Source organism: Macaca nemestrina, chromosome 5 (assembly GCF_043159975.1).
Source record: "Macaca nemestrina isolate mMacNem1 chromosome 5, mMacNem.hap1, whole genome shotgun sequence".
Classification (NCBI taxonomy): domain Eukaryota; kingdom Metazoa; phylum Chordata; class Mammalia; order Primates; family Cercopithecidae; genus Macaca; species Macaca nemestrina.
The window spans coordinates 182,499,006-182,513,530 of NC_092129.1; the positions used below are offsets into that span (position 1 = coordinate 182,499,006).

At 43.2% G+C, this 14,525-nt stretch overlaps 1 protein-coding gene across 3 annotated transcripts in view; it reads left to right on the forward strand.

Moving 5' to 3' along the window:
• The window catches only part of LOC105487306 (GDP-mannose 4,6-dehydratase), a 635,071-nt gene that overhangs the window by 523,106 nt on the left and 97,440 nt on the right, over positions 1–14,525 (forward strand). The window lies entirely within an intron of this gene.

Here is a 14,525-nt window from a genome sequence, read left to right on the forward strand (position 1 = left end):
AAAGGAAAACAAGAGTTAAACCCATCAAAAGAAATCTTTGATTTCAGAAATGGAATTTCACATCACAAGTAGATCTCGTCATGTTGGTCTTCTATTCTAATGGCTGGTCCCTGATAGCCTACAGGATGCCTGACTTAGCAACACCCTCCCAGACCTGCAGGACATCTGGGGCCTGGAGGGCCTGCTTGCCTCTCCAGCTGTGTCAGTGTCTGTGTCTGTGTACTCATACACAAGTACACACTTGCACACTATACCATAAATGGTTTCCCCTGCATTTTTTAAGACTCAGGTCAGGTACCACCCTGTCCATGAAGCCTTTCCTGGCCAATACATCAGTACTGCTGAAATTCCTTCCCACTCCTTTCTTTGTATCCGCATTATATGCTATACCTAATTCTATTATAGTACCTATTATAACTCACTATAATCTAATCATTTGTTTACATATCTGTTTCTCTTTACCAAATTGTGAACTCTTTGAGGATAGGGACTTTAAAAAAATATCTTAAGGCCAGGCATGGTGGCTCACGCCTATAATCCCAGCACTTTGGAAGGCAGAGGCAGGCAGATCACCTGAGGTCAGGAGTTCAAGACCAGCCTGACCAACATGGTAAAACACCATCTCTACTAGAAATACAAAATTAGCCGGGCCTGGTGGTGCAAGCCTGTAATCCCCGCTACTCGGAAGGCTGAGGCAGGAGAATCACTTGAACCCGGGAGGCAGAGGTCGCAGTGAGCCGAGATCGCATGCATTGCACTCCAGCCTGGGCAACAACAGCGAAACTCTGTCTCAAAAAAAAAAAAAAAAATCTTAGACTAGACTATAACAAGGTAGGTACTTAATAAATACTGACTGATTGCTAGATGGATGGGTGAATTTCTAAATACAGAAGTTCCTGTGTTAAAAAATGGTTGTTAGAACATAACATCCTCCTTTCCTAAATTTATAAAGCTGCCTAGCCTGCTGTTATTGCTTTAATGAGGTCCATCCTCACCATGGAAGCAAAACTCAACGTAGAAAATATACCTAAAGATAGTAGAAAGCATCGTCTCCAGAGAGAAACGTTCGTATGTGTTACCTAGTGAAGTGAACATTAACTGTGAAAATTGAATTTTTTTGAAACCATTTTCCCGGTGTTCTGAACAAAATTCCTATCTGTTGTACAACCTTGGAGAGGTTAGGAAAACTCCGTGGAGGAGAGACTGAAAGTGAATCGGTCATCATTTACCACTCTTTAAAATGTCCTGTTTCAGACAGAAGGAAAAAACTGTGTTTCATGCACTCTGCACACTGGAGGAAATAAAAAGGAAAGGAAGTAACCGGTGCTTGGGAGAGGTAGGGCTGTGGAGTTGTGCATTGTCCGGGCGAAGGGCGTGGCCGGGGCTCCGACACAGCGAACAATTGTTCCCGGTGCTAACGGAGAGTGGGTGTGCCCAGGAGAGGATGTGTGCTGGCCCTCGGGGAGGGAGATGCCAGCCACATTGTGCTGACACAGCCAGGACTGGCGGCTGGAGCCCTGAGCTGTGCTGCCATCTGACTCTCTGGCCTGAGGAGGTGCGACAGAGATGTCAGTTTTCTGGGACATGGCACAGATCACATATTTGGGTAAATGCGTTTCTGTATCTACAATCAAAAACGGCCATCTCAGAGAAGGAAATTTCCTAAGCCAACAGAATCCTCAATTTTTACAACTTAAATGTGGCTCTTTCCCTCTCTGACACCAAAATAGTTTCAAAAGCTAGGAAGTCATTAAGAATGGCTTGTCTGTCATTCCTACTTAGGCAAGGTGTGGGATTGATAAGGACACAGAACAAAAGAATTCACTGAGCAGGAAAAGGACCCTCAGACTAACAAGACTGTTCTTGAATCTGCATCGACCCCCTTTCCTGCTGTGACCGACGCTGCATCCCTCCCGTTTCTTTTGTTCATTCAAATGCTATCATCATACCTGTTCTGCAGCTCTGTTGACACTAGCATTCTTTCAGTATAAGAGTGGTGTCTGATTTCATATACTTGCTTTATTTTTCCACTGATTTGGCTCTCTCCTGAGCTTCCCTTTACTGTCCAATTTTGAATCTTGAACTACATTTTATCTTTCTAAGCCTCTAGGCTGCATTAATTTCATTCACTCTGCTTCAACTTAATATTCCACTGGGTAAGCTTTTCTTGTATGGTGAGACTAAACTTTTAACCTCATTCCTCAGAACAACAAGTTTTCCTAAAACTTGGATCAACTTGACAGCCTCCTGTTGAGTTGCCTCAGGGATGAGAATATTCTTCCAGTTGAAAGGTAACCAGAACTGGAGACTACATTGTAAATAAGCTGTTAGTTAGGTGTGAGGTCCCAACAGCCAACGGTCTAGAGCCATTTTGTGTGAGTCCTGAAGAGCACCAAGCTTCTCTGAGGTTTGTCCACATTCAACTTAGGGCAGATGTGGGATTCTCTCACATCTAAACTGAATCTTTCCCTTCTCAGGGTCTCAGTCCATCCTGCACATGCCAAAGGCTGCTGCTGCTTCTTCTTCTAGTACTACAAAAGTGCTTCCACTGGTCAGCTTAGGCCATCTGTCCCCTGAGATCTTCTGCACGGAGGGACACTCAACCAATAACTACGTCTTCTTAGAATCATTTCAGAATGATAGGGGGAAAAAAATGCCATAAAGAAAATTTGAAAAACAAAGTGGTGAAGACACGTCAGGTCTCAGAACACTGATATCCTACAGCAAGACTAAAGGGAAATAGAGCTTTATATTGTGTTTTGAATAACACTCAAAAATGGCCCTTTGCTCAGGAAAGGCAGGTACTAGCTTGAAAGAGGCCACCAGTGATTCCATATAGGGCATAGTTCCACATGTGCTGGTAATTTTTTTTTTCCCCATTGATTTAGTGCCTCAAAACCTTAAATATCGCTCTGTGCCAGTGTGAAGTTTTCAAAGTGTTTGCTCTGGACTAAGGACTCCAGCATCCAATTAAAGCTCAATCGAGCAACATTTTTTGGTGCTCTGCCTACAGAGGTTTGTTACCACAGAGAGCCTGATCCTGGAAATTAGACTTTAAATTTTCCATCACTCCTGAATTCTGGTATTTGTTGATGATAACATTAGTACTTGAGTTCTGTGCCACTTAAGACCCCTGTCTTGTGTATAGTTTTCTATACATGCACGCGTTGATGCACAGATTTATTGCATTGTGTGTTCATTCTTAAAGAGGAAGTGGTATTATGCTCAGATGTGGGCCTGTTGGCCAAACGGCCTGAGTTTGAAACCTATTGATTACTAGCTGTGTGACCTTAGGCAAGTTCCTTAACTTCTCAGTGCCTCTGTTCCCTCATTTTTAAAAATGAGATTAATAATAGGACTTCTTTCAAAAAATTATTGGAGAATTGACAGAGTCAGTTATGCGAAGTACTTATTAGTACAGTGTCTGGCACAGAGTAAATATCCAATATTGTTGTTGTTCTTAACCATTCATTCATTCACTAAATATTTACCAGACACTGTGCTAGGCCCTAGGTGTACAATGATGAACAAAACAGATACAGTCCCCACCACTGGGAAGATTGCAAATGTAGAAATGATAGCAGTTTGGCCGGGCGCAGTGGCTCACGCCTGTAATCCCAGCATTTTGGGAGGCTGAGGCAGGCAGATCATGAGGTCAAGAGATTGAGACCATCCTGGCTAACATGGTGAAACCCCGTCTCTACTAAAAATACAAAAAAAATAATTAGCCGAGCATGGTGGCAGCGCCTGTAGTCGCAGCTACTGGGGAGGCTGAGGCAGGAGAATGGCGGGAACCCAGGAGGTAGAGCTTGCAGTGAGCCGAGATCGCGCCACTGCACTCCAGCTTGGGCGACAGAGCGAGACTCCGTCTCAAAAAAAAAAAAAAAGACATGATAGTATTTCCTGGAGTCCAGGATCTTTGGAGTAGAACGGCCTTATTAGTGAATTGACTAACATTCAGACTAACCAGCCAAAAATAGATAGCAAAACATACTTGAAGCTTCTAACAAACATTATTAAGCACTTTTTAAAATGCTAATTTTTTCTTGGCTTTCACCCTTTTTGATCCTCTTTCTGAAAGTTCAGGAGCTATTCTGTAGTACAGAAATATTGTGTAAATATGAGAAAACTACTATTGACCTATTAATGTATATAAAATAACCACAAACATGTCTTCTTCTTATTTGAGAATTTTTAACTTAAAATTCACAAAGGAAGGATTAATGAAGTAGTCATCCTAATGTGCCAAATTTTTAACCACATCAAATGGTCAATCCACTAAAAAAGCAAAACAAAAGAAAAAAAAGCAAAGAGATTTTTTCAGTCAAACAAAAAGTCCCTTTTTTTTTCTGCAGAGCATCTTAGGAAATGGGATAAAGGGACACATTCACAGACCCAAAGCAAGTATTTTCCATGAAAAGTATCTTGGCTTAAACTCTACTAGCTGATGTTTACTCCTTTTTTTCCTTGCTACACTGTTTGTCTTTAACACTCATTTTTCTTCCCACTGTATTTTTAATCTCCTCAGTTGTGATTGGTTTTTGTTTTATTTACTTAGATATCTGATATTTATTCCTAATCTTTATAGCTATCAGGAAAAAATCATGGGTTAAAACCTAGAACTAAGAAAGCAGTAACTTCAAAGAAGTCCAACAAGCTGGTTAAAACAACACCTTCCTCCGGTAAAAACATGTGGCCTGTTTCTAATCAAATTACCGTGTGCTTGTCGTTGTCCTCCCAGCCCCGCACACTTTTCCTAATATTTTTCTGTAAGTGATGTTAAGTTAAATGGCCTGTAATTGCTTGCTCTATCTCATAGCCCTGTTTAGAATAATGATATGTAACACTTTCCAGACCTCAGGAACCTGATCTGTCATCAGAGGACTTATATAAATACCAGTCAGAGCTTCCCTCGGCTCTGTCTCCACATTTGGGGGTGAGAAGCCCTCGACACACTCACCAGCCTGGCCTTTTGTCCCGAAACTGTCCCCCTTTTCTCCCATAGCTGTTCTCACCACCTTCTCACACTTCCCCTCCCAAAGCAGGAAATTAGATCCCCCGACTCTATCCCTTCATCTGTCCCAGCTCTGTTAGAAGCCAGTCCGTCCCTCCCGGCCCTGCTCCCTCTGACCTCTGAGGCTCTAATCCTCCCCTCCACCCCTGCTCTTCTTTGTTCCTTCTCTGACGAGTGGGAGCCTGGGTCAGAGGATGTGGGGAGAGCAGATTAAGGATGAGTGCCTTTCTTCCCGCACTCTTGGGCCTGTAGAAAGAGGTGAGACTACTCATTCTGAAGGTCCCTTCCCATTTGAATATCCTGGCATCCTCTGCCCTCATAAATGTCGGACCACAGTAGCGTGGAATGCTGATCAGAATGCTTCCTCTTTTGTAATTATTCTCCGAACTTCTTACTGCTTGTATTTTATAAATAGGTTATATCTCTAAATCACTGTTTATATATTTTAAGCCTCCCTCTTAGGCTCCTCATACTAATCTTGATATCCTTCCTTAATCACATTGGCCTTTCCTGCCCTTTTCCTTCCTTGGACTTAAGCAAGGGAGCTTTAAGTTTCAGTCTCTTCAGTTGATTCTTAAATGCTCCACTGTATGTTCTCCATACTTCATAGGATCGCATACAAAACCCCCAGGGCCATATAGCTTTCCTCCTGAAGCCTGGGTTCTTTCCTCGGTTGCCCTCCCTCTTCGAGAGCATTTCATATCTAATGAAATAGTAATTGCGTACTAATTATAATACCCCCAACTTCCTCCGTTTTTCCTCGGTTGCCCTCCCTCTTCGAGAGCGTTTCATATCGAATGAAATAGTAATTGCGTACTAATTATAATACCCCCAGCTTCCTCCGTTTTTCCTCGGTTGCCCTCCCTCTTCGAGAGCGTTTCATATCTAATGAAATAGTAATTGCGTACTAATTATAATACCCCCAACTTCCTCCGTTTTTCCTTGAAGTTTCTTTTCTTATGATCAGATCTAGATTTAAATGATGTCATCAAAGACTCAAAAACCCTTATGGGTGTACATAGCTATGTATCTTCCCTTGTTTAAGAATAGTTTTGGATTTATCCTTAAGACCCTCTGGTGTTGCTAATGGAGATATGGTCATTACCTGGACCGTAGGGCGTTCCTGCACCACCTGTACCTTTTTTCCATAAAGCTATCCAGGTGATGACTGGCTATCCTCATTTATAATCATAATGTAGATTTATTGACATCTACAAAATAAGTTTCAAAATCTTTTTATCATCGTAAAGGTTTGTGTTAGCATCTGCATCAACTTTCCATAGGAGGAGCAATAGTGGTTGAGCTCAGCTTCTCCCTGAAGTAGCTCTGATGTAGATCACCCCAAGAACAGAATTCCGTATGAGAGATCCATTCATCCCTTATGTGTTCCATCTTTGTTTTCATCTTTAGACAATAAGCTGTATATTCTGGAATCTAAAAAATCCCTCTTTTTTTTTTCTTTAAACAAATCAGCCATGTTCTTCCTGTTCTACCAAGCCATATTTATCTTCCAAAATAACAGCAGTCCAAAAATCTGTGTTCATGGAGATTTCACAGATAATACTGCCTGTGGTTTCTCTCACCCTGTTCTGCCTCATGCTCTCGATAAGGTTAATTATTTTTTATCAAATTTGATTGTTTTCCTAGCACCTTCTTTACTTGAAAACAGTTGCTCTGCAGACACTAAAATATTCTGGGGCTGAAATGTAGTCCATGCCCATCTACCGTGGGCTCTGTGCCACCTTTCTCTCACCCTGCCTGCCTTCTCCAGCCTCACTGCCCACACCTGTGCTCATGCCAGGCTGGCTTCTCTATCCACTGTTAACTCTAATAGCAAAGATAAAAACTCATCTGGCTCCTTTTGTCGTTAACTGCCAAGGTGATAGGTCCACCACTGATGGGCTTCCATCCCAACTTAGTAGCTCTGATCTGCTTCTAGACATTTAATGCTTAACAGGTTTGGCCCATCAGTAAATACCTGGTTTCATTCAGCTGTTACGCAGAAATAGGAACCGTCCTTAATAGCAAAATCTAGCTTGTACATTTTGTAATGCTGTCATCAATTTGCTAGTTTCCTGAGTAAATCAGGTGTGCCTTGCCCCCATGAAAACCTGGTATAAGAATATCTTAAACTAAAAAATAAGTAATTGTGTAGGTACTAACAGATTCTGCAGTTTTTAGGATTTTTACAGGAATATTTTAGATAGTACATTGACCATGCACATTTAAAATATAATTCTGATTTACCTTCAGCTTCTCAGATACGTATCAGTATATATGAAAATAAAATATATGGTTGAGTTCTTAACATTCAATTTGAAAACAATGTTTATCAAACATTCCATTACCATGGAAGTAAGTCCCAGTCTAACACCAAGAAATTTAAAGATAAATGAGATAAGGTCCTTGTCCAATAGAAACTCTCAGATGAAAGGGGAGCAGCTGCGAAGCTGCTGGGACAGCCCGGGGTGTCGGAGGGTGTAATGAGGGACTGACCGAACCAGGGCAGCCCAGGCGAGACAAACAGTGACAGGTGCCAGAACATGGCAGAGATGGAGACCATGGAATCAGAGTGGACTAAGGACATGTGGAAGAGAAGCCAGAGCTGAGGGTGACTCCCAGGACAGAGGCTGAACCGTGCAGGGTAGTGGGGAGGTGATGATGCTGAAGCCCAGATCAGAGATCCAGTGAGAAGACTTATTTTGCAGGGGAGGTGTTGAGGCGCTCTGTCACACTCACGGTGCCTCGGGGATATCTGTGCAGCAAAATCAGGGCAGCAGTTGGAGCTGGAGGCCTAGTGTGGAGAAAAGAGGTCGGGGCTAGGGCCTGGATGTGCAAGAGCTGAAATCCTGACATACATAAACTCCCTAAAGGAGCATGTCTAGGGGAAAACAGAAGAGTGTGCACCGGGAGCTGGTCGCAGAGCCAGGCAAATGTGAATTCCAGGAGGTAAGTCCTAGAAACATATTTTGAAAAAGTAGGTTAATAAGTCACAGAATACACAAACTAAGCACTTTTATCTGAGAGCCATACGGCCAGACTAATGTGTAAAGAGCTACTATCAAAGAGTTTACATTGGCAGATGATTACTTCATCTCAATCCAGGAAAAACTGAGTTTCAGGGGGCAAGCAGAGACCCAGTTTCAAATCACTGTGTCCTGGAAGTCAGGTTGAAAAGCATTTTCGAATTCTTAAAGATGAATTCACAAAGTATGTGCTACATATTGTCATTTTATTAGTCGTCATTATTAATTATCCTTACCATATACTCTTGTGAAATTATTAGTTGTCAAAAGACATCTTCTGAAAGGATACTTTGGGCTCTTCAACTCCTGACATTTTTTTATTTAAACACTTATTTTGTTGTATACCTGAAGAGCTTCATGCAGAAAAAGTTGCTTGTTCCTTAGTACTGCCATCAGTGTGCTTCCTGATCCAGCGGTAGAAAGGAGGATTGTGTGGAAGGTACACAGTCAACTCATGTTGAACGAGTGATCGACTTCTGACTCTGCCTAAACGGTGTGTTTCGAGGGAGTGTGGCAGGTGCTGAGATCCAGCAAGCTCTACGGCTCCTCCTGGAACTGCCGTATCCCCAGTAGGCTAGAGAGCAGCGCCCAAGGAATACACCAGGCTGTCATCTGCTTTTATCTGCCAGCCACCCCCCACGCTTCTCCCTCAGAGACCTGTCTGCAAAAACCCCTCTTAGTACTCGCTCCCCAGAGCCAGCTGAGTGTCACTTTGATAGTCTAAAATCTGTGCTGGGTTACTATTGCTGATGAAACGAATAATCACAAACTTAGTGGCTTAAAACTACCCAAATCCATTGCCTTACAGTTCTGGAGGTCAGAAGACCAGATGGAGTCCCACTGAGCTAAATCAAGGTGCTGGCAAAGCCACCTTTCTTGTGGAGGCTCCAGAGTTCTCAGACAGTAAGAATACTGAGTTAATCACTCGAACCAATGCTGGGCTAGTGTTTTCTATGGCGTGGATAGCATATTGTTAATCACTTTGAGGACAAAACCAAAATGGAAGACTCTGGTGCATCATCTGTTTAAAATTGCATAATGTACACACTCAGAAAACACTGCTGATACATTTGAGCAACTGGAAATGAGGACAGGTCATGCTTGGGCCTGAGGAAACATCAGACAGAGGGACAAGGACAGGCTTCCTAATAAAGGGGAGTTTGAGAGCAGGGCTTTGGAAAGATCTGTGCTTAAAAGAGAGAGCTGAGGGACGGGGTGTAGGAGCTGGGAAGGAGTTCACAGTTGGGGCAGGAGGTGCTGTGGGGATGAACCAGGGACGGGGTGTAGGAGCTGGGAAGGAGTTCACAACTGGGGCAGGAGGTGCTGTGGGGATGAACCAGGGACGGGGTGTAGGAACTGGGAAGGAGTTCACAGTTGGGGCAGGAGGTGCTGTGGGAATGGACCAGGGACGGGGTATAGGAGCTGGGAAGGAGTTCACAACTGGGGCAGGAGGTGCTGTGGGGATGAACCAGGGACGGGGTGTAGGAACTGGGAAGGAGTTCACAGTTGGGGCAGGAGGTGCTGTGGGGATGGACCAGCCGCATGAACAGAGACATAGGCAGGGACTCTGTGAGGTGGAGTGGGTGGGTGGCCCAGTCCAGGAACCCTGAGAAGCCAGGTTGGTGGAGCCGATATCACCACACCCTGCCCTGACCAGGCCTTCCCTCACGTAGCCTGCAGGCCACCCCTCTTCACGGCCTCACCTCCTCTTTTATTTGTACCTCCTATTTTCTTGCCTTTTTCTTTCTTACTGTCACGAGTCTTAAAACCAGTCATACGTCATCATTAAACTCCACGTAGCCACTATTCTGATACCACCAATCTGGCTTTTGATTCCTGCCATCTGACCCCTGATGGGTTCAAATTCTGGAAGAGTGTCTCCTCACCTGTTCCATTAAGTTAGTTAAACAAGTTTTGCGTTTCAGACAAATTCTTAAACAGTTCCCGGCTGTTTTAGTGATTAAAAAGCAGAGCCAGGAGTAGGGAGGGCCTTACTTTCATAAGAGAGATTTGTTTATAGCATAAACATGGATCTTTAGTCACTCAGGGAAAACCAATCTAAAGATGTTTTTATATCTTTTTTACATATTCTTTGACTTTGTAATGAAATGTTTCCCTATTTTACAGGGATTTTGTTGAGAATGAAATTAATTCTGTGTGAATGTTTTTCACAGTGATATTAGAAAGACACTGTACATTTTAAATTCAGGCTGTTTCTATTATTTTTTGAAAAGAGGTCAGTGGAGAAAAATGTGCCTAACATCATCATCTAAAACCTGTTTGAATTTTGGGGAATATGTCATTTTTTCTAAGGCAAGTTACTAAGGTGTTGAAGTTAAGATGTATTTGTTTCTGAATCAGTTTTTGTTTTGGAGGATTAGAAAGTGCTATAGTCCCTTACTGAAATTCTGAAATTTAAAAAGTATAGTGGTAGTTTGAATATGTCCTACTGGCTTGCATTATAAGTTTTAAAAGTATATATCTCAACACCTTTTATTCCCAGTTCTCAAACTTTTGAAGTCTTCTAGAAGCTCCTAACCTCTCCTTCCTTCTGTTTTTCCTGCTACAACGTAACAATGAATATTTTCCCACTGATCTCAATGGGCATGTTGAAAACTCTGGTGAAATATTAGTTACTAGACCCTGCACAAGTGTCAGCTCCTTGACGCAGCCCGCGCCCGTTGCCCCAGGCAGAGTCAGCACTTACGTCTCGTTCCATCACACTGTGATGGGCCATTTCCACCTGGGTCCTGGGGGAAGAACGACATCTGAGGGCCTTGAAGACTACCTGGCCCGTTGTCAGGGGATAAAGAATGAATGAATGTGCACATTGCCAAAGAATCATTCTTACGCTTTACAGCCAAGTCTGATAGAACCAAAATTATTCAAACCAGTGTATTAAACTATTGGAGAGCAATAGTTTAAACTATTCTAAATAGCAAAGAAGATAAAAATAATCATGTTCCTCTTTCTTTCTATTTGAGATTCCATGGCAAGATGAGTGTTAAGTTCACTCACAACTTACACTTATATATCCAGCCTTTGAAGAGGTCATATTTTGTTTCTATTCCTTTATCTCTGTACATGTTTTGTCACTAGTTCTTCCATTTTCTGCCACTTTCCTATCTCCTTGTGTTTTTGCTGATGTTCTCCCCTTTTTTCTTCATCTGTTCTGAAACTCTTATTTTCGTAGGTTCTGTTTGTTTCTCCACTTCCCTCTGCACCTTTCTCATTGATCTATCCCACCTGTCTCACACAAGCTCAGCACTCCAGACGTGCTCCCTGGCTCCTCTCTGTAGGAAGACCTAGTGATGCCATATTACAGCCACTGCAGCCTGACCCCACCCTTGTGGCCATTAGGGCATGATGCCTCCGGCAGCCATTACGCACAGCGTGTGAAATCCTCGTGGTATCTTGAAGTCTTGGCAGACGACATCAACAATAATGTATATGCAAAAGGCATCTGGTTGCTTCTGTCTGAAGAGAGTACGCCTACCAACTGGAGGCTTGGCCAGCTCTGAGTCTCCAAAGGAATGCCCAGCTGTCAGCCACCGTCTTTCCTTTACCCACTCTGAGGCTATGCTTGTGGAACAAGGTGTCACCTAGCATAAAAGACACCCAGGCCTCTGGCTTTCCCCGTCACACACGTTTCTCTGCTACTATAGAACTTTCTGAACTACGAAGTGAGAAATAAGTTCCACTCAGTGAATGGCCGTCGTGGCTGGTGTTGGTATTGTGGACCAAGGTCTTCCAGAAACCTGGTGGCATGATATTACTCTTTTTATTCACTTAGAATCTTCAATGTTTTTCTTTTTTTTTTTTTTTAACGTAAGCGCAAAGAACTTAAATATATGATTGTGTAAGATGATAGTCATTTAGAACAATGTTTTTTAAATTTCAGGAAAAGTGAGGCCTGGCACAGTGGCTCATGCCTGTAATCCCAGCACTTTGGGAGGCCGAGGTGAGCGGATCACGAGGTCAGGAGATTAAGACCGTCCTGGCTAACACGGTGAAATCCCATCTCAACTAAAAATAAAAAAAAACTAGCCGGGCGAGGTGGCGGGCGCCTGTAGTCCCAGCTACTTGGGAGGCTGAGATGGTAGAATGGCATGAACCCAGGAGGCAGAGCTTGCAGTGAGCCGAGATTGCGCCACTGCGCTCCAGCCAGGGCAACATAGCGAGACTCTGTCTCCAAAAAAAAAAAAAAAAGTCTGAAAAAGTGTCGGGCTTGTAGAGATTTTCCTAATAAGTGTACAGTGTCTTCCTCTTTGCACATCCATTTTGGTGGAAAATTCAGGCAAATGCACTAGAATAGTCTTTGGATATGTTTTCTAAAACAAGTATATAACTACAGTTGTTTTGGGTTTTTTTTAATATTATGTTTCCCACATGAAGAGAAATGGCCTGATTGAGTATGCCTCTCTTACCAAAATGGCTAACTTACAGTGAGGATGTGAAAAAATAAGAACTCAAATGGGTCCATGGATCAGATGAATAAGAAAAAGAGAAGAGACTATGGATAAAAACAGTTGCTGATTTTCCTTTGAGATGTTTGTGCTTCATGCTGCCAAATTGAGATGAGAGAAAAGCCAATTTCATGCAGTTTGGCACATCTGTGAAATGCAGCACAAACACACGTGTGTGTGTGTGTGCGCGTGTGTGTGTGTATGAGTGTGTGTGTGCGTGTGAGTGTGTGTGTGAGTGTGTGTGCGCGTGTGTGTGTATGAGTGTGTGTGTGCGTGTGAGTGTGTGCGTGTGTGTGAGTGTGTGTGTGCGTGTGGGTGTGTGAGTGTGTGTGCGTGTGTATGAGTGTGTGTGTGCGTGTGTGTATGAGTGTGTGTGCGCGTGTGTGCGTGTGTGTGTGAGTGTGTGCGTGTGTGAGTGTGTGTGTGTGCGCGTGTGTGTGTGTGTTGTGTAGCCCATTGATCCAAAAAGCCTGTTTATCTATCAGCAAGACGAAGTATTATCTTCATGCATCAGTGCCTCCTCCTAAAGGTGGGATGGGGATGGCCGTCAGTGCCAATACATTGTCTCTTCTTTCAGCTGGCGGGGGTGGGCAGTGGGAGGGAGCCATGGGGCAGAGACTCAGAGCAAACAGTGCCAGCACTGGATCCCGGCGTGGGCGGGTGGTGGGTGCTGGGAGCAGCCAGGGCCTGTGCCTCGTCATCACGTGGTGCTGAGCAACCACCACCTCATCCCAGAAAGGAGGTGAAAAGATAACACGCGCTGGAGTCCAGTGGGGGCGAGGCCACTTCACCCCACAGGGAGCACAGTGGCCAAGGGTATGGTTTTTCATGGTGGTTTGACTTAGCATACTTATGAAAAGACTAGCACCCACCCCCTGGCGTGTGGGTTTATTTGGCAAAACATAAAACAGAGTCAGTTGCTTGTCCTTGAGAGTGGCCACTATGGATCCACCGCATTTCTTCTGACTTGTCAGTCTGACACCGTGGCTGGATTCTACAGTCTTGTGTTGACGGACTTGATGCTTTGGGAGAAACGCAGATACGATGGCGTGGCCTTCTTGCTTTCTGCAGCAGAAACGGCCTTGTCTGCCGCGTGTCCCCAGTCATCCACGCACATTTGTCAGGCTTTCTGATTCATACCAGTTTCTCCTCAGCCCTCCAACTAAGCCATGTTTACATTGTTCTGCTAACAACCTCTATTGAAATCCAAACTTAATAACCTATTGCTTGCTAGAAATATTCTCCTCTTCCTTTCTGCCTTTTTCATGATCTTGATTTTTTTTAAAGAATTCAACCCTTTTTCTTTTTCCCTTTCTCCATCTTTATAACTTTGACAGACAATTGAACTTCTATCTGAACTTCTGAACTTTCCGATACCCTCATACTTTGCAGTCAGCATCAGAGACATCAAAGTAAAGGGGATATTTGTTTGAAACCCTGAGTTGATGATAAGTCATTTTGTCTGCTGCATCTTCTCTCCATGTGAGTGACATTTTGCACCCCGGGTTTAGTTATAGGGAGTAAGTTAGGAATATGTGTTTTGCAGTTTCTGTTGTGTATGTAAACCATTGATATCAGTTTATTTATCTGAAGGAAATAAGAAAAAACACTTCAGTCAAAATAATTAGGAGCTAAGAACATAGCACTTGAAAGTTCATTTAGCTATTTACATCTTCTACTTTACACATCATCTCAGTTTCCCTATCTCCTAAGTGAAGGATGATTATGATAAACTTCACAAAAGTAGTGGGAGGTTAAATTAGTGTTTGTGAAGCATGTTGAGATCTTATGATCAAAGATACTATAGTATTGCAGAATGGTGTGATTACTATCAAAGAAAAGAATCCCTCAAACCAAGAGTCTGGATTAATCTGACTGAATTTTCCAGCATCTTCTGTATCTGCCAAGAAGCCCCAAACCTCCAATCTCGCAGTTTTCTCTTGATCTTAGAGTCTGTTTCCAAGTGTTGGAGAGGGTGAGAGAGTAGGCTGCAGTCATGAACTGGTAAACAGAGGAAAT